Source organism: Schistocerca nitens, chromosome 1 (assembly GCF_023898315.1).
Source record: "Schistocerca nitens isolate TAMUIC-IGC-003100 chromosome 1, iqSchNite1.1, whole genome shotgun sequence".
NCBI lineage: Eukaryota > Metazoa > Arthropoda > Insecta > Orthoptera > Acrididae > Schistocerca > Schistocerca nitens.
The window spans coordinates 961146741-961168307 of NC_064614.1; the positions used below are offsets into that span (position 1 = coordinate 961146741).

Consider the following 21567-nt stretch of genomic DNA (forward strand, 5'->3'; position numbering starts at 1 on the left):
TTTACTTACATTAATCTAATAACAAATGACATTTCATTTTACCACATTGAGATATAATTAGATGTTTTCTCTATGACTTATATTTATTTTGTGCTAATACTATTTTTATAACATTTTAAGTTTTGCTTATAGTTGCTCCTAGGTAAGAGGCACTTATCACTTCAACAGCTTTCGAATAAACTCTCAAGAGTAATACAAAAGATATGTAAAAATTATACAGAGCTGTAAATAATAGCATAAAATGCTACTGAAAACATTAATACTAATTTAGGAGTGAATTTTTATATAAAATTAACAATTAAAAATTATTTCATAAACTTTTATTTATTTAATTTTTTTTATTTTGCGATATTTACAATAAGGTATACTTACAGGTATTTTCTAAATTGACAGCTTTAGCTGTATTTGAACTTGTTAACAATGAAACATAGCTTTGTATTCGTAAAAATTTTTCAAATATTATAATAGCTCAAACATATCTAACTGTTGGACAGTGTTTGATTGATGCAATCTTATATGTTCAGTGCTGCATTAATATGGTACAGCTTGCTGTTTATACAAGTTGATATGTGAATTGGAGTTGCTGACTCCAAATATGTTTGTAACTATGTTTCGAGTCTGGAAAAAATGAAAGACCCATACTATGTAAAATGTGTCACATTACTAAAAAGTGATAATAAACTTGAACCAGTTTATCCTGCATCGGAATTAAGTTAAACATATTTTTATTGTTTCCCTACTGATATCCATTTCATTGCTGGTTTGTGGTTATACGATTTGGATTATCTTGCCAAGAAAATCATTTGCCAGATTAGTTCTATAACACAATTAAATTTTGGTAATGCAGTGCTGAAACTAGATTATGTAGGAATAGTTACCTTTGTTAAATAACTTTCTCCTTTCATATGTGTTCATATAACCTTCATTTTCTAAAATGTAGAAGGTGTTGTTTAATTTAAAATGGCATAATTCCATGCAGGGAAAAGTCTCATGATCTAAATTTCTAACTCTGTTAGATGAATCTTTGTATGAACTTTTCATGTGCATTTTATGATTATATGATTTATTATTCTGGAGTGGTTTACAAACGTTATGCTCTGTCCAATATTTTTATTCCATCAAAAAGTCCATTTAATTTTAAGTTTAGTCCTTGCCAAGTTCATTTTTTGTTTGTTTTCACCTGTAAGAAATGATTAAGAATGAAAATGTTAGCCTAGCAGACAAATTCCACTAACGTATGACGCTACCATTTATTGTAAAAAACTTAAAGTTTGAATTACTTTTTTATAATATGAGTCCACAGCTTTCAGCTGTTCGAGTTAAAACTTCACGATTGCCATTTCGGCATTAAGCCATTGTCAAGCATTTACAAAATATAATACAACGCAATGAGAACAAATTACACGGAGGTTAATAATAGATACAACCAATTTTGTACTCCTTACAAGATTTTGACTCATCGTTTTACGTTAGGCAGAAATAACAACATAATATGCACATCAAAGAACAGCTTGTCATCTTTATGCCGAAAATGAAAACGTAAAATAAAATTCTAGCAGCTAAAAGCAAGATGACAAGGTAAATAACACTCCAAAGTTTCTCACTGAAGAGTCATTTTTGGTTTTCGTCTTATTTTCACATTAAAATCTGTAATGGAACTTTGTGACTTTTAACAGCTATGTAACTCATTTTGGAGGTCCTTTGCTGCTACATCCACAGATTCGTTTTTTGCCTTCACTATAGAGATGCCATCAAAGCCTGCAACATTTTTCTTAAATTTCTTGTTTACCATAAAGGTCGACATGAGTTCTCTGCCTCCTCTCTTCAGATGTAATAAAATGTTTGTCCTGATTTTTCAATTTGGTCTTCAATTTTTCGTCGCACTTTTGATGACTTCTTGACTTCTGATCTTATTTACCTCCTGTTGCAAGTCTATGAACTTGGTAATGGGATTCACATTTTTTTTAAATATATTGCGGCTAAATAAAAATTGATTTTAGTTTCTTTAATGTCCATTTAGCCGAACTCCCTGTAGAAAGAAGCGGGTCAAGAAATCGGTAGTTCTGCCTCGTCGCCCAAACACACAACTTAAGTTTTCTCAGTCTATTATTTCCAATATTCTTTCATCCAGTTCGGAATACTAACATTCCCGGAACTCCCAACTATCACAAAATATCCGATAAAATTGCCAATCGAACACCAGCCAGCGTGGATCTGGAGATTTTGTCGTGACACGTGATAAATGAAAGTGGATGGTCCTTCTAAAGAATGAGCTGCTTATTCCCGTAGTACAAGTACGTCACACATGTTTCTCTTTCTGGTTACAGACGATCGCCGAATCAGACGAGCAGCCACCTTTGATTGCAACCTCATCGAATATCAAATTAGGACTTAGGTTGCACCCCAGAGTATCGATTGTACCATCAAGACCCGTTTGTTGAAAGCTGTGCTAGAAACACGGGAGTCATTTAGCTTGCGGACTCACATCCCATCACTGTGCATGCCGCTCCTGAGAAGTAAGCCTAAAGGGATGAAGAGAGAATAGTCGTATTTAGTTGGTAGAGCTAACGGTACTTGACATTAGTGAAGACCGTTCGTAGTTTCCTCTCTTGCTAGGGTATTTCGATTTCTGAGTTCTTGAAACTGTGTTCATCGATGTTCTAATTCTTCTGTTTTGTTTTTGTGTTGAATGGAAATATCTTTAAAGCATCTCTAGGGTACGGACCAATTCGTTGGCTTTAAAAACTAAAGTTTTCCTGCGTCAAAATTAAGTAACTTTAGCAGTTATCACAAGGTATACTGTTACAGTTAGTGTTTCAATGTGCTTGCTGCCACTAGTAACAATGTCGGAGAAGAGGGTTATCCTACACAGTAAACGTAAACTGAAATAAAACATCAGTCCTGGGATACACCCTGATGAAAGAATGTCGCTCTGCAGCGTAACTGATTAAGGTGTATGTATCATCTTGCTTAAGCTATTATGTTTGCATGATAGCAAGTGAATCATACTTCTTTTGTAACATTGCAACACTATAAAGATCAATAATAAACGTTTAAACTATGCTTCCTCTACCTAACCTAAGACTTAAATGCCAATGTGGATAACTCATTGTGCATGAAACATTAACAGCAAAATTGTAAAACTAACTAGACAACCCACCTATGGCATTATTGGAGAGCATCAGAAATTCAAATGGCTCTAAGCACTATGGGACTTAACATCAGTCCCCTAGACTTAGAACTACTTGAACCTAACTAACCTAAGAACATCACACACAGCCATGCCCGAGGTAGGACTCGAACCTACGACCGTAGCAGCAGCGTGGTTCCGGACTGAAGCGCCTAGAACTGCTAGGCCACAGTGGCTGGCTGGAAACCATCAATAATGTATCTGTATCCTCGGGAGGACGGTAGCCTTGCTGCAGAACCCGTGGGTCCAAAAATCTTTCTGTCTGAACCTCGAAAAGCACTAGGTTGCTCCATCCGGTTGTGCCTTACATTTATTTAATAACCGTACTTCACTTAGTAAAACTAAGCAACAATTTTACAACCTAATTCTCAAGGCATGCAATAATCGTACATCTCATCTATTGTGATCTAATTTCACGTATTAACAAAAGCATCATATTGGTTAGTATCTTCAACAGAGAAGCAGATCTTCTGTTGCCTTTGTATTAGAACAAAGTTTTGTGGTACGGAGAAAGCTCGACGCCATCTCAACTGGAAGTCGCATATTCATGTTATCTAAAGACAGCTAAGAGCAATGACCTTGCCCTTGGCTGCTCAGTGGCTGTTAGAACCAACTTTTATGTGTCTCAGTTGCACTCTCCTCATCCCGTCACATAATTATGTGGGATGTCTCACCGCGTGACACCAGTACATTATCCTTTTCCAAGAGGAAAAAAGCTATCTTTTACGATTGATTTGTCATAGCACTTATGTAACATTACCTTAAAAGTTTTCGTAACATGAACACGCAATAGTGTACGCTGTTACTTGATAATAAAATTTCCTGTATTTCTAACGCGATGACGCATGCCAAATCCCCGACTCTCTCTACAGAATAGGCAGTTAGCTGTCCTGCATAAGAATTTTCGTTATTTTGCCGCCGGCGGTTTCTGCGTGAGAAATATGTGCTTCTAGGTAATTACTTATGTCCCTACAGAGGTGATTAATTACACCCGAGTCGTGTCGTACACGCCACGCCAGAGGTGCGAGTCTCACGAAAGACGATTTTCGTGTTCCGTTTATCCGGATATCCTTGACCGGGCATGTTTTACGCGCAATTTAACGATCGCCGCATTTAAAATCCGTACCGCTGCAAAACCACTGTAAAAGCGTTGTAAACTGCAGTTTCAGAACTCATAGATCTCCGATGATAAGCGGTGACCCATGTTAGACGATGGAACGTAAGAGTCAACAACATCATATACGCGTATATGGACTGCATGTATTACATTAGATTGCCATTGCCTTCTTCGAGCTCCTGTGAATTTCCTCGTGCACTCACTCTCCCATTAAAATATTCCACACCATTCGAAACACTCGCTGCATGGTTATACTCTTCGTCTCCGCATACCAGGAGCCAATGAAGGTAGTTTATTAAAATTCTTCAGGGTGTGCAGCAGCTTCTTTATATATAATACTTAAAACAGTGAACTAATCTGTTTTGATTGTCAACCAGCAGACTTCCTTAGGGGGTTGAGGTGTCTTCACATGCGGGATTTTTTTGACGTATTACGTGTAAATATGATGGGTCTTCTGATAACATACTTTAACAACTAGCCAAAATTTGGTTTTCGATTAATTTACCGTGGCAGTTGTTGCTGTATACTACGAACATTCAGCATCATGTAACAGTCACGGTCCTGCAATATGATCACTGTTAGACAAAATAGCAACAGATGTCTAGTGGACTCAAGTCCGCAGATGGCGTAGACAGTGCTATTGCATCTCTCTGACATATGTATCTTGGGGGCAAATATTGTTTAGAACCTGTAAAACCTAACACAGAAGTGAGTTCATTTTACCCCGGCCCCATTCCCTCAGTTTCTTATCTTTTTAGAAATTCTTCAGTTTCAATCTACAGTTCATAACCGACAAATTACGCGCAGAATCCACATCTGTCTTTGGAAATGTCTTACATTTTTAAAGCTGATTGTGAAATACCTGTCTTACCATTAAATAATCGGTCTAAAATCCTTCCTTTATTTTATACGGAACATATTCCCTTAATTTCCTACCTCTTTACAAATTCTTCAGTTTTAATCTACTGTTGATAACCAATAAATTATGGTCAGAATACACATCTACCCTTGCAAACGTCTCACAGTTTAAAAGCTGGTTCCGAAATACGAGTTTTACCATTAAATATCCGGTCTGAAATGTTTCCAGTACCTCCAGGTTTCTTCCACGTACACAACCTTTATACAAGTAACTATGTAGGAATCATTAGATTATGTTCTGTGAAAAAATCCACCAGGCTGATTCCTCTTTCATTGCTTTCTGCCAGTCTATATTTTCCATTTTTTTCCACTGTTCCTTTAGCTGCTATCGAATTCCAGTCGTCCATCACAATTAAACTTTCCTCTCCCTTAGTTATATAAATAATTTCTTTCATCATACATTCTTTCTATTTTGATTTGTGAAGCTAGTTGGAATATCAAATCGTACTATTGTGATTGATGATGGTTTCGTGTCTATCGCGGGTATGATATCGCTTTCACTAAGCTATTTTCGTGGCTTACCTGCATACCTATTTTCTTATTCATTATTAGATCTACTGCTGCATTAACTCTACTTGATTTTGTATCTTTAACCCAGCAACCACCATAGCAGAAGTACAATTCTTCACACTACTGCACTTAACTATTGTTATACATAACTTCATTCTAACCATTTCCCATTTTAACTTCTCTGACCTGCCAACCCGATTAAGGGAACTAACGTTCCACGCTTCGATCCACAGAAAACCATTCTTTTTTTTCCTGGTAACGACATACTCAGTCACAGGTTCGAGGTCTGAATGCAGGACAATTTCACTTCTGGAGTGTTTTATCCAAGAGGATGCCGAAATCGTGTAGCCATAGAGTGGAACTACATGTTCTCGGGAAAAATAATAGCTGCCGTTTTCCACTGTTTTCAGCTGGTAGCAGCATCAGCACAGCAAGACCACGTTGGCTAGTACTAGTTGGCAAGATCAATCAATCGTGCAACTACTGAAAAGGCTGCAACGCAACCCCCCTCAGAACATCAGCACTTAACTTGTGTACACGGTTGCCGAATACTCTGCTCCAGTCTGGTTAAACAGCTACCACTTGAAGAAGACTGACACCAGGCTAAATGAGGCCACAAGGATTAATTAGCGGCTCTATAAAAGTACTCCTCTTCTTTGGCTACCTGTTTTGAGCCATATCGCTCCTCCTTAAATTCGTAGATAGGCAGATTAGTTAAGGAATACTACATAATTGTAGACAGCCTGCATCTTCAATTGTACAGCTCTACAGAGGCCAGCTTACAGATCACCCCCACCACGATAAATAGAACTACTTTTGAGGGACAGTTTCAGAGTTAAGAGCGTGTGGAGAGAACATTTGGAGGGCCGGAAACTGACTCAAGCTCCACCCACTAACGACCCTAGTTCACCACAACCAGGCTTGGAACTGCCTCGCCACGTATAGAAAACACTCAACAGAATAAGAGCGGCACACGGCATCTGTAGTGAATCATTTTACAAACCGGGAATAACCGAATCACCGACCTGAAACTGCGTGGAATCTCGTCGGACTGTTGACCACATTGTCATTGAATGCCACTTTGCAGCATATCGAGGAGACCAATTTGATTTCTTTGAAGCTTTTGTAAAGCGCCGTGCAGATTAGATTGACACCTACTGTCGCAGCGGACGGATTAGAAAAAATCCACCTTTTCGATCCTGATATACCCAGACCAACTGACAACGAAGAATGGATGGTACACCGCTCTGTATATATGGAACTTGTCGGAAGATAAGTTACGATTTGTTAGACGAGCCACTTTTGCAATATCCTGTCCAAAAGTGAACTGTGGTTATTTCGTTTACAACGAAGAACTCACTAACTACGTAACTAATAGCTGATCTCTGAAGGAAGAGTGCCGCTGACAAACACAATACCAACCTGAAACTTGACACAATATTAATTTCGGAATAGATGGACGATGTTAGATATCGTAGTCGAAAGAGTTTTAGGATATCACATCTGACTTTAATTAACAAGAAGAACTGCAGAGTTCCTACGATAACCAACAACAATGAGACTAAATTTTTCAAATGGCTTTGAACACTATGGGACTTAACTTCTGTGGTCATCAGTCCCCTAGAACTTAGAACTACTTAAACCTAACTAACCTATGGACATCTCACACAGCCATGCCCGAGGCAGGATTCGAACCTGCGACCGTAGCGGTCGCGTGACTCCAGATTGCAGCTCCTAGAACCGTTCGGTCACACCGGCCGGCTAACTGTGAGACTAGTTTGGCAGGCATTAAATAAATACAACGGTCAAACCTGAGTATGCTCTCCTCACTAGCATGCAACTTTTCGTAGTCCATAAAATAACAATCACGTCGACACGTAGACACAACGTATCAGTGTCACTCTTCTATGATTATGATGGAACACACGCTAATAGCGATCGACTGATATGGAATTAACCAACACATCTATTCACTTAAAAAAAGAACAAAGATAAATAAAAAAATCCGTCAACACTGCCCAACGACAGAACGTATAATCAATATTACCAACAGCTTTAATTAATATCCTATTCAGAATGAGAATTTCACTCTGCAGCGGAATGTGCGCTGGACGACTTCCTGGCAGTTTAAAACTGTGCGCCCGACCGAGACTCGAACTCGGGACCTTTGCCTTTCGCGGGCAAGTGCTCTACCAACTGAGCTACCGAAGCACGACTCACGCCCGGTACCCACAGCTTTACTTCTGCCAGTATCTGGTCTCCTACCTTCCAAACTTTACAGAAGCTCTCCTGCGAAGATTCGCTGTGGGTACCGGGCGTGAGTCGTGCTTCGGTAGCTCAGTGGTAGAGCACTTGCCTGCGAAAGGCAAAGGTCCCGAGTTCGAGTCTCGGTCGGGCACACAGTTTTAAACTGCCAGGAAGTTTCATATCAGCGCACACTCCGCTGCAGAGTGAAATTCTCATTCTGGAAACCTCCGCCAGGCTGTGGCTAAGCCATGTCTCCGCTATATCCTTTCTTTCAGGAGTGCTAGTTCTGCAAGGTTCGCAGGAGAGCTTCTGTAAAATTTGGAAGGGAGGAGACGAGATACTGGCAGAAGTAAAGCTGTGGGTACCGGGCGTGAGTCGTGCTTCGTTAGCTCAGTTGGTAAGCACTTGCCCGCGAATGGCATAGGTCCCGAGTTCGAGTCTCGGTCGGGCACACAGTTTTAATCTGCCAGGAAGTTTAATATCCTATTATCTAGCACTGCTGAGCTTTCGTATGCGCCACTACCACTAACAACAAACTTTTACTACTGGTGATAACAAAATCTAACCTTCACTGTGGCTGATTCCACAACAACGCTATCGTCTGCTTAAACTCGCACAAATACACACATCAAAAAATGTTTGCATCACTTCGGTTCCGAGAGTTCCAGAACCTGTACAGAAAATTGGAATAGACATCAACATAAGCATCATTTCCTCCCTTTTTATTGCTCATGAAAACCACACATTGCATGTTGTACCACCATACAGCGAGACCTTCAGAGGTGGTGGTCCAGATTGCTGTACACACCGGTATCTATTATACCCAGTAACACGTCCTCTTGCATTGATGCATGCTTGAAATTGTTGTGGCGTACTATCTACGAGCTCATCAAGGCACTGTTGGTCCAGATTGTCCCACTCCCCACTCCTCAACGGCGATTCGGCATACATCCCTCAGAGAGGTTGGTGGGTCACGTCGTCCATTAACAGCCCTTTTCTATGTATCCCAGGCATGTTCGATGTGGTTCATGTCCGGAGAACATGCTGGCCACTCTTGTTGAGCGATGTCGTTATCCTGAAGGAAGTCATTAAAAAATGTGCACAGCCACGTCTTGTCGTCCATGAAGCCGAATGTCTCGCCAATATGCTGCCGATATGGTTGCACTATCGGTCGGAGGATGGCATTCACGTATCGTACAGCCGTTGCGGTGCCTTCCATGACCACCAGCGGCGTACATCGGCTTACATAATGCCACTCCAAAACAGCAGGGAACCTCCACCTTGCTGCACTCGCTGGACAGTGTGGCGTTCAGCCTAACTGGGTTGCCTCCAAACACGTCTCCGACGATTGTCTGGTTGAAGGTATATGTGACACTGATCGGTGAAGAGAACGTGATTCCAATTCTGAGCGGTCCATTCGGCATGTTGTTGGGCCAATCTGTACTGTGCTGCATGATGTCGTGGTTGCAAAGATGGACCTCGCCATGGGCGTCGGGAGTGAAGTTGTGTATTATATAGCCTACTGCGCACAGTTTGAGTGGTAACACGACGTCCTGTGGCTACACGAAAAGTATTATTCAACATGGTGGCGTTGGTGTCAGGGTTCTTCCGAGCCATAATCCGTAGGTAGCGGCCATCCACTACAGAAGTAGCCCTTGGGCGGCCTGAGCGAGGCATGTCATCGACAGTTCCTGTCTCTCTGTATCTCCTCCATCGCTTTGGTTCACTCCGAGACACCTGGATACTTCCCTTGTTGAGAGCCCTTCCTGGCACAAAGTAACAATGCGGACGCGATTGAACTGCGGTATTGACCGTCTTGGCATGGTTGAACTAAAGACAACACAACACGAGCCGTGTGCCTCCTTCCTGGAGGAATGACAGGAACTGATCGGCTGTCGGATTCCCTCCGTGTAATAGGCGCTGCTCATGCATGGCTTTTTACATCTTTGTGCGGGTTTAGTGACACCTCTGAAGAGTCAAAGGGACTGTGTCTGTGATACAGTACCCACAGTCAACGTCTATCTTCAGGAGTTCTGGGAACTGGGGTGATGCAAACCTTTTTTTGATGTGTATAAAACAACGACGTCCTTCTAGTACGAAATCAGATTGACAGACACCAATAGAGTACTATTCCGTCAAATGTGAACATATACAACCTTGTTTAATAATATTAAACTTTCATGAAATATTACGTATTTGTTGTACCGTTAATTTTTGATGACGCAACGACATTATTATTACGTCCTTCTTACGTTCCGATGCGAACCAGCGACTGTATTCTTTGCAGCCTGAGAATTCATAATTTTATTCCAATATTCCAATTCTACTGTGAACCTGTTCTTTCTTAATGTTGCTTCTCTTTAAGTATTTGTACTATATTTTGCTTTCCAAATATTTCTTATTTTGTCCAAGTGCGACTCAATACAGTTATTATTATACGTTTCCCAAATAACGTGTAGCTAAATCTTTGGTTTTCTGAGTTTACGTAATATTATATACTTGGAGCTTGCCAAGTCCAATAAATGCGATTAACCTTATTTTAACTAACTTTACCAAAAGCAGCTCTGAAAAAAATCACATTTTCTCTCTCTTTCTTTCTTTATCTTAGTATCTTTATCTCCTTCTTTCTCTTTACTAAAAGAATGAAAACTTTCTGTAGTACTTCCTCTGTACTACAAATGACGTACGCAGAATACAGTTTTTAACTTTCACATAGTTAAACAACTTTATTTTTATCCAGAAAATCTCAATGTTCACGGTTTACCGTGGTTGGTTCAAGTGCTGTTTATTAACTATTCTCCTTGGAATCGGAAGACAAACTCAACAAAAAAGTACAAACAAAAAGCCAAAGTGTCACCACCACTTTGTATTCTATTTTAAGATTTTAGCAAAATTCAGACTGCTTCAAGCGTTGACATTCGCGTACCCTCTACACCTTGAGGTTACTAAATCAATTACAGCACTTGAATCGTAGCAAATAATCGCCGCTCGTCCCTCCTTTAAATGGTTCATGATTGGATCGTTTTCTGCCATGACTCTATCAAAATATAGGAAGATAGTCTGTTTCCAAAGACAATCGCGATATATGGTACAGTATATTAACTGCAATGACATAAAGGTGCGCCGTCCGGACCTAAAAACTACAAGTCTCACCTCAGTAGGTGGCTAATGGGGTATTCAAGTGTTCAAATACCTTAGAACACGCAACAATAATAATTCTAATTGGCCGATACTCACTCCGTATTCCTTTACACCCACTATTGCATTAGCTGTGTTACCTTCTACGGTGCACGCGATCAATACTATCCAAAATATTGGATAGTTAACGGATGAGTTCTCCAACATTCGGATAAATCCCTAACGAAAAAAAAAGAAACCTCCACATCTAATAGCTGGTACGACTAACTAGTCTTCAAAATTCATTAACAGATTTACCATATAATCGGGTACGGTATTTCCGTACTTATAATCCACAGTGCGTAGAGTTACACGGACGCCCACCTAGCTATCTTCCGAATGTAAATTATCATGCGCTCGTATATCAATCACGTTGGGCTGCCACGCAGACCAACACTTCTCAGTAAAAATCCAATCAATTAAACTCCCGACCTCAAGACTGGCTGCCGAATCTTAAACAAATTAATTTCAATTAACTTGTCCGAGTATATTATTATTGATGACGAACGGGAATTCAGAATCAAATTATGACACGTCAGTCTCCTGTTATACACTAATACGACCGACCGCTACCCGTCTGCGTCATGACAGCGACTACTCACGCTTCCTTCCTCGATGATCGAACTAAGAACCATTTTTCGAACAATTTTAGAACGGTGATTATCCCTTGTACTTGTTAAGTTCATTCTTAGTGGCTTACAGTAACGTTTCTGATGTCCAACTGCAGTAGTTATGACGTCACTTATTCGTGCTGCTACCCACCCGCTCGGTGATGGAGAATAACTGACTGCGACTGCGGCCTGGTTTTCGTCAGCTTCTCCTCTCGGTCTTTAGATACTATAACATGTCCAAGGAATACACATTAAAACATATCTTTTACGAAGTTTAAACATCCATTTTCTTGTCCAGACTAAGTTGAGTGAGCTCTATTACGTAATGCGAAACCAAAATATCGTAGCAAAAAATTTTTAGCTCATTACACTTCAAACCCTATACTGCGCTGGATAGTTTCAACGTCAGAATTTAACTTTATGTATACACTGTTAGTATGTTTTGCTTTATTCTTATGACTACATTGTGAAATTTTATCATTTTGTTTTATACATATTACTTTTATGTATTACGCCAAACTGGTGTTAGTCATACACTAAATAAAAAAATAAAATTGCAGGAGCTTGGTTTATTTTGCTGAGAGTGCCAAATCTCGATATCTCCCCAAAAGGAAGTGGGCTCGCAGAACTCGGCAATCCCGTAAGGTCAGTTGTAGTCTTTTCATGGTGTCTCATTTTGCAGGAAACGATCACCTTCTGCGGGGCTGCCAGTTTTCGTGGAAATGGTCCTACTTCACGAAATGCTTACTGCGGACAGTTGCTGGCACCAATCCGTTTGCTGCAGGCACGGATTGGTTGGACACCACCAGCTTTTAACTTAGGGTACCTGACTGCAAAACGGTCTTTCTATCTGCAAGTCAAAGAGAATACCACCTCCACCAGCAGACACGGTGCAGTCGGTGCTGACCACTGGAGAGAGACTGATGAAAACCAGTAGCAACCTCATGAATCGTAAGACACTTTTTGCAAAGCTTGAGTGAGAAGTTTCTCTTGCTTTTCCTTGTTTTTATGTAGAAAAGGAAACGTATTCTTCAGATTTGGCAGCAATGAATCTTCCCTCCAAGTGGAGCTTGGAAATGGCGAAGCTTAAGAGGATTTGCTTTCCGTCTTTCATCTAATCCTGACTGGCGTCCTCTTTCGCTGTGCTTCAGCGATATAAGTTTCGCTCAGACAATAACACAATACATGTCCAGATCATCTCGCATTTAACTCATTTCTTTATGCAACTTGTATGTTCAATTACCTAAGCTGAATATTTATATGTTCATTTATCTAAGTTGAATATTTATATTATTTATCTTCCATTGCGAGCTGCCGAGATGTGGAAATCTTATTCATTTCGCTTTCTGGAGTCTTCCAACTGAACATGGGTCCCACAGAGTTTGGTCATTTTATTTTCGTTTGAAACAATTTTCAAGACATGGCTCTGCATTATTCATTGTCAGTTCTTGACTTGATTATATTAAATAAAAGTATTATGTTTTCAATATGACTTACATTTTGAGATCACATGTGTGCTACAACTTCCCAGTGGTTTTATGATGCTAAAATAGTAGATATAGCCAACTGCACTTGCTTCATTGTGACCACTTCCGTTGTTTGCGGTGGCCAAGTACTATTTTTAAAGATATAAGAAATGCAGAGTGCAAACGTTCACAGGTTTTTATAGCAGTAGTAATTGACGCACAAGCTACTAAAACTTATTTAGACGTCTTCCATCTCTGTTAATTGTCAGTATTCGTGTTAATTGTGTCACGTGCTCCACGTAAGAACATTTTGCAGGCTGTGTACATAATTTACGATGGCATTAAAATCAGCTAATTATACGTCCATTATGACATTCATTATATGGCATTCAGATGCAGTGTCTGACACATGCGTCTGCCGTTATGCGTCTGTGGCACTGATTGCTACGAATGGTATTGTCTGGGACTGTATCTCATAGTGCGTCAGCAATCTATGGCTGACACTAGGACAGTGAGCGACGCGGCCGAAAGATGATCGTGGAGGTGGATAATTTTCGGTATCGTTTTGAATATCACCATATATAAGAAAAGAGACACTAACTGTTATGTCAGAAGAACAGTACATTGCTGAAACAATGTGTGTTTAACGAGACCCGCTCTATCTATGTCACGTAAACCGAACGGTATATTGATTTATGGATTGCGCATAACTGGTTTTTTTTATATAACACACGAAAATAAAATTAAAGCTCTCTGATTATCAGAACTGTTGGTTTGCTTGGAGAAGATTGATCTAAGGGAAGATGTTAACGAACGTTTCGCGTGCGTAAATTGTATCGTTTGTGACGTACTTAACAGCCGTTAGTAAGAACGTTCCTCTACACGACTTTCTTCTATAACATCTCTCCAATGAGAAACGCCTGTCAGTTGCTTCAATTGCAATGCATCTATGTCCAGATTTTCTGTTCTCCCGATACCGCAGAAAGAAGCACATTCCTTGTACAAAACCAACAGATTTTCCATTTAAGGCGCACTGTAAAAGGTACGTCCTATAAATACACTGACGTAAACAGAAAAAGTTGCACCAAGGAGCACCAGTCTATATTTGTCAGAGTGTGTTAATTATCTCATAACGGGTATTGAACGATTAAACAGTAATTGCATTCTAAAATGTTGTACATCATGAGTTGTAAACCCCATGTACATAAACAAACCCTTGTATTTGTTGTGGAGTGGAAGCAAACTGTCCCCTAATATCATCTTGGGGAATTTATTGCTACATTCATGGAGATTGCTGACTGGAAGCTAGTATGAAAGTGTACGTCCTCTCATCGCATCATAGACACGCTCTGTAGCTGAAAAATCGGGGGTCTCGACAGGACCGTTAAGAATCGGTACATCCCTAAAGGCATATGTGCTATGAAGTGCAACGTGGATCTTTGATTACTCCGCTGGAGTATGCCACTTGGTACGCAGGTCAGAAGAGGAATCAGAACAGGCTCTACATTTCTTGCCACGTATTGGCGAGCATAGAGCTTCTCGTCAGTAAGTATCAGACTTGTTCTCCTGTAACATCCAGTAGCTGTCCACTTCATGAAGCCAAGAGTTAGAGATGTGTTGTTCTCGAGAATCGCCGCTTCTTGTGACAGTTCACCAGATCATCTACGGACGCAGTGGCGTCCACCTGAACACGGAAAACAGAAGTGAGATTATCGCTGAACACTCACTGGTCCAGCTGACCATAGCTCTATAGCACGTAAGTCTATGTTTTCTGCTGTATGGCGTCAGTGGTAAACGATGCATGACAACTCGAAATCCAGTTTTACTCAATATGCCTCACAGGCATTGATATACTGCAGTCTCAACGTGGTAGTGTTCTCTCAAGGTTTTTCTGCTGTACCAGTTTCTGTTTTCATTACCCTACTTACAGTCATCAAAGAGTAAGGTTATTGAACGTAAAAACTTGTTTTCACTCTGTGGACGAGGTCGTTAACACCGTCCGATCAAGAGATGTACGGATCGAATACTTGTGGAAGAGATTGGAGCTAGAGTTGTAACTTTCGGTTGCTGATCATCAAAGCTTTCATAAGCTTCCGAGAATTTTAGCACACCAAGCACTGCGCAGCACTGTTCTCTCTCTCTCTCTTTTATTTTTTGCAGTGGCAGCATGTGACATTACCGTTGTAGTTCGTTATTGGGATGAGAAAATTGCGCACTTGATAGCGTTGTATGCACCTACAGGTTTTGGGATTCACTTTCTCCCTTTATTATAAACGATATTAACACAACGAGCATTCATAACCATAAGCCTTTCCTAATCAACTACCTTAATGACATAATGTCTACATATCCTGAAGGAAAGCTGCAAATGTGGGAGAAGGAAAAAGCAGCCATCGGGATCGCTCAGTCAACAATGCCACTGAGACTGCTCTTAGTTTAGTAGAGGAACATCAATAGCAGTATGTGCATATTGAGCCTTATTGATAGGTATCATTCAGCACTCTTTTTTACATAAACGAAACGTTAGAACATTACCTCATTTTACGAACTTCTGAAGCGATGCACAGTACTATAGTCGGTGGATGGTACGTTTGTACACCAATTCTCGACAACTAACAGCATAATGCTACGTCATTTCGGAAGTGTACGGTAAACGTGGAAGTGTCCCATATTACACAATGTCTAGTTTCTGCATAGCTGTTCGTTTCTGTTGAGTTTTATTTTATTGTTAAGCACTGGATGGTAAGTTTTGTTGATTAGTTAATGCTGCTTAACTGATTGTTTTCTGTTGGTTACAAAGTTCAATTGCACACAAGTTCTCATTAATCATTCTTTAGTTTTTAAGTGTATAACAACAGTTAGTAACCGCTAATCATGCAAGTGTCCATTTAGAAAATAATCATAAACTTCTCACTGTTCAAACAGTCGTTCTATCTTACTGTAAAACACATTATTTTCTTGAGAGCGAGTAGCTTCTCATATTTTAATCTTGCCGTAGTTGAGAGTCAGTGCATTATACTTCGCATCACTTACTTGTTATCGTCTTCAGATGTGTGAAGAAAGTAGTAGGTCCTGCGTGTCTTAGAGGCTGCTGGAGAAAGAAGCATTTTTCCTTGAAGTTTTTTATCATCAAGTTTCACATCCTCTGATGGGACCCAACACTTTCGTCGCCAGCATAATTTTCAAGCAGGCGTTGCTTGTGTACTCTGCGCTGGCCGATGTGTAGGAGATTATACAGCGAACATCACAAACAAGCGGAGTTGACCTCTAATGACATTGCCTTGCACAGTGCGTGGATACTAACATCAAACACAGGACACAAGTTCTAGATCGTTTGTAACTCCGCATTTAACACATCATTTTATGGCATCAGAGACGGAGTGGCTCCTGATTCAAGAGTGTTTCGCTACATTTGAGAAGTTTTTAGTAGTAGTCACCTCTCCTTGAGAAATTATGAATTTAATTGGAGTGTTCCGATAGTTCGTCGAACTGCAGTGTTCCAGTAATCCTGCTTATTTAGATTTTGTCAGTTCTCGTGGTTATACATGCACAATTGAACAGCTGTAAACATTTTTCGTGACAGAAAATACATTCACTATCTTTTTTTTTTTTTTTTTTTTTTTTTGGATAGTGATAGTAACGATTGCCTCTCTACGAACCTGCCTTTCGCGTCATCAGATGCCGCCTAATACTCGTGATACACACCCTTTCACAACTATTCTCTCCAATTTAACTATTTATGCAAACTGGCTGTTCTTTGTGTGCTGCATGTTGCAAGGTTTCGTGTTGACGAAGTGCGACTTTTTGCAGTTAGACCCCGACGCTGTTCGAACGAACACCTTGAAAAATCTGAAAAAAAATATTGTGATGGCTCCCAAGCTACTAGAAGAAAGTCCGTGTGCTGGTTAATAGCTCAAGCAGTCATTTGTGGACCATACATAATTAAACACCTTTCCATAATTCAAAGTATTCATCATGAGTTTTCAAACAGATTCCACTGCTTTGCATGTTGAAGATTGATTTCGGTTTATTTGTCAGACCATTCTCGCTTTTGGCTGCTAATGTACCTCTTTACCTCGAATGTCAGCTGATAGACGTACAATTTAGCACCCAGCTCACTTCATCCAAGAATTTGCAGGCCTTTTGTAAAGTATTACCCCAATAACAATATTCTCGACTGCACAGGCAAATCATTAAAGTGAATACCGTGTTTGCTTCAACGCACGTGTGTGAACGGTTTCTTCCTGTTATGAAATTGACAAAGTCCCAGCAGCGTTCGTATACAGCAGATTTTAATCTGTGCAGCTCCATGTGTTTGACGGTAACATAAATCATAGGTCCATATATATTACGTACTGTCTTTTACCTATGGCTATACTCGTACAAGTAGTTTTGTTATGATGAGTGATGATAAAGTAATAAACGACAGCGTGGCACGCATACAGCGTTGTTGCGGAGCAGTGGACGTGGAAGGGTGCGGACAGGTACGTGCATGTATGCATCCTGCTACTGAAGTAGCTATATATCGTGTAGTACATTACGCAACAAACTTAATAATTTTTAGAATGAAATTTTTTCACTGTACAGCGGAGTGTGCGCTGATATGAAACTTCCTGGCAGATTAAAACTGTGTGCCGGACCGAGACTCGAACTCGGGACCTTTGCCTTCCGCGGGCAAGCGCTCTACCGACTGAGCTACCCAAGCACGGCTCACGCCCCATCCTCACAGCTTTAATTCCGCCAGTACCTCGTTTCCTACCTTCCAAACTTTACAGAAGCTCTCCTGCGAGTCTCGGTCCGGCACACAGTTTTAATCTGCCAGGAAGTTTCATATCAGCGCACACTCCGCTGTAGAGTGAAAAAAATTTCATTCTAGAAACATCCCCCAGGCTGTGGCTAAGCCATGTCTCCGCAATATCCTTTCTTTCAGGAGTGCTAGTTCTGCATGGTTCGCAGGAGAGCTTCTGTAAAGTTTGGAAGGTAGGAGACGAGGTACTGGCGGAATTAAACCTGTGAGGATGCGGCGTGAGTCGTGCTTGGGTAGCTCAGTCGGTAGAGCGCTTGCCCGCGAAAGGCAAAGGTCCCGAGTTCGAGTCTCGGTCCGGCACACAGTTTTAATCTGCCAGGAAGCTTAATAATTTTTAATGTGGTTTACTTTCACTGATGGAGAATTGTGCTCCATCCTCTACTTCAAATTTATAAGTGTCGACTTTATGATTTACTTTCTGCAAGTAACCTTTGTTCTTCATCACGGTTACAGCTATCTCCATACTAAATTTAATCGAAATTGGTTCAACGATTTAGTCGTGAAAACGTAACAGAATTATTTTTGCACTTATTATATTATGGCATGGAAGCATGGTTTAAACACTTTGAGCATTGTATAAGTATTCTATTCGTTATGTTCAAAAAATGTTGAATGTGTGTGAATTCCTAAGGGACCAAACTGCTAAGGTCATCGGTTCCTAGACTTACGCACTACTTAAACTAGCTTATGCTAAGAACAACACACACACCCATGCCCGAGGGAGGACTCGAACCTCCGGCGGGAGGAGCCACGCAGTCCGTGACAGGACGCCTCAAACCGCGCGACTTCGTAATGTTGAATCGCATTATGCAGAACATATCAATCAGTAAAAGCTTTTTCATAAATATGGTAAATTTCAGAAGCCAAAGAGTACATAGCTTTTCCAAAGAGTGTATATGTGGGAGTAGCTATCCATAGAGTAAATATCTCTGGAGTGAGCATTCACATGCGCAGAACAGATTTTGTGTTGTCAACATACATTCCCGGCCTGGTCACGTGATCTCGGGACGTCGTGTGTTTGTCCGTATAGCGCCCTGTACATTTAGAATGTCACTTCATCCCTAGTATAGACGGATTCTTGTCGTACGTGTCGTGGATTATTTATATATGTTGCGGAGACATTTTAACAGTATCCATTTGATACCGGGAATAAACCAGCTACGTAACTTTTAAGGGCAAGTGATATTACACCCTGCTTCTTTGCGATAGGTGTCACAGTTCAGATGCACTTGATTTTTGGTAGTTTTCGGTATGATACGGCACTTTATAGTATTACAGAGCCTGACGTACATTTTTGCAGTGATAATCTTGCAAAACGACTTCACAGTACGCTAGTACTTTTGCAAGTGTCCGAAAAACACCGAATTTGCCACACATTGCTAATTCGTCCTTTTTTCCTGCTATTTCTGCGTATTTATTTTCTCGGGTTTTTGCGACCTAAAGCACAATTTTTCTTACTGGTGACACTTTGAAGTATTTATTTAACGCATTTTACGTACTTGCTCCCAGTTTATTAAATAAATAGTAGACTGAGTAATCTATATACATAATCGACAAGTCACTGATAAATGCATGGTGGATAGTATTTTTTGAAACAACTAACCATTCCCTTTCCACTAGCAAATTTACGAGAGGAAGCGATTATTTGTAAGCTTTTGTACGAGCCGTAATATCTAATATATAGTCATAAAATCGTAAAAAAATAGGTCTACAGAATGAAGCCTTAATTATAATGCGTCTCGAAATTTTTAAACATATAGAGTGTCTCTTACTAATATGATAACTATAATTAGAGCTACATGGTATGTACCCATGAAAAGTTACTATCCCTCCTTTCACATAATTTTCTTTGCATCCGTAGCAACAACAGTAATTCACAATCGCTATTACACTATCAACAAACGGTGAAACACAACAAAAACTCTTGATATTATAAACCTCAAACGCTGCGGAAAGCACACACGCACAGCGAAGTCCCAGCCGGCCGCTGGTGGCCGAGCGGTTCTGGCGCTACAGTCTGGAACCGCGAGACCGCTACGGTCGCAGGTTCGAATCCTGCCTCGGGCATGGATGTGTGTGATGTCCTTAGGTTAGTTAGGTTTAAGTAGTTCTAAGTTCTAGGGGACTAATGACCTCAGCAGTTGAGTCCCATAGTGCTCAGAGCCATTTGAGCGAAGTCCCGAAAACACGTGACAATCCTGGTTTAATGTTGACAACATGCGCAGAACGCAATGCTTGCTCCAGAGACATTTACTCTATGTAGCTATCATGTGAGTACTGAGTGCACGTCAGCAGTTTATTCCTTGGAACTTCTGTCGTGACAGTCCCATTATTCTTTGAGAGCTCGATTATTCCTTTGTTTATAGAGTTTGACGGTTTACCTTGACCTCTGTACTGAAATTACAAAATAAATAATTATAGCTTCCAGAATCTAATTATTTCATCTGTATGTGTAATAATATTTATCAGGATAGCTATAAATATATCTCTCTAATCGCGTAATATTCTGTACATCGTTAAATATCTTGTACTTCATACTTTCTAAAGCAACCTAAGTTCTTTCTCGCCACACAAAATTTCATAAAAATCGATTCAGCAGTTTAGTCGTCGAAAGGTAACGGGCAAATACACTTTCGCATTAATGAATTTTTAAATTGCGGTACCGTTTCTTTTCATCATCTGATTTTGAGCAAATGTTGTCCGAAGCTACGCTCACGTTACCTGTAAAAACCCCATGAAAATTCGTCTGGTAGTTTTGGAGATTCGTATTTTCAGACACACGAACAGAAACGACTGTTTTAGACACAATTTTAAATCACGATATCTTTTTTTTCGTGATACGATTTTGATGAATGGCGGCCTATACATTACCTCATTCTACGCTTACGTTCCCTGTGAAAATTCATCGAATAGTTTTGAAGGTTAGTGTGTTTAGTCAGACAGACATGACGGCTCCAGACGAAACTTTAAGCTACGATATCGTTGTTTTTTTTTTGTTTTTTTTTTTTTTTGAGTCATACGGTTTTGATGAAACAAAGCGTATATGTTACCCCAAGCTACTCTCAAATCACAGACGAAAATCTCCATGAAAATTCGTCTCGTAGATTGACAGAGACGACGGTTTTATAATTTCAGTATTAATAATAGATTCTCTAATCGAAATGTGTATAAATTTGTAAATATCAGAACTTAATATTAAATGCATATTTGTAAAGCTTTTTGTACTTCTGCTCACTGCATTGGCACTGTCTGATGTTCTTATTGAATTAAGTAGTTAATTACATTTCTGACGCGTTAAGACGGGTGGTTGTTCTTTCTTCTCGAGACCTCCGTGACATAACTTCTGAATACGACATTGCAAAACGGCAAAACGGCATATTGATGTGCTGTCCTGGCCTACTTCGACAGAGCGAGAGAGAGAGAGAGAGAGAGAGAGAGAGTTTTAACTGTTTCTTTTGCCACCACGTTCTTTACATCTTTCACACATTAACATCTCGCCATAGGTTGTCGACAGATGAACTCTG

At 40.2% G+C, this 21567-nt stretch overlaps 2 non-coding genes across 2 annotated transcripts; both read right to left on the reverse strand.

Annotated features, from left to right (window-relative positions):
• Positions 1-7871: 7871 nt before the first annotated feature.
• Trnas-cga (transfer RNA serine (anticodon CGA)) lies at positions 7872-7946 on the reverse strand. Its single transcript has one exon. It is a non-coding gene; the product is annotated as a tRNA-Ser (tRNA).
• Positions 7947-17867: 9921 nt separating this feature from the next.
• Trnap-cgg (transfer RNA proline (anticodon CGG)) lies at positions 17868-17942 on the reverse strand. The gene has a single exon. It is a non-coding gene; the product is annotated as a tRNA-Pro (tRNA).
• Positions 17943-21567: the final 3625 nt, after the last annotated feature.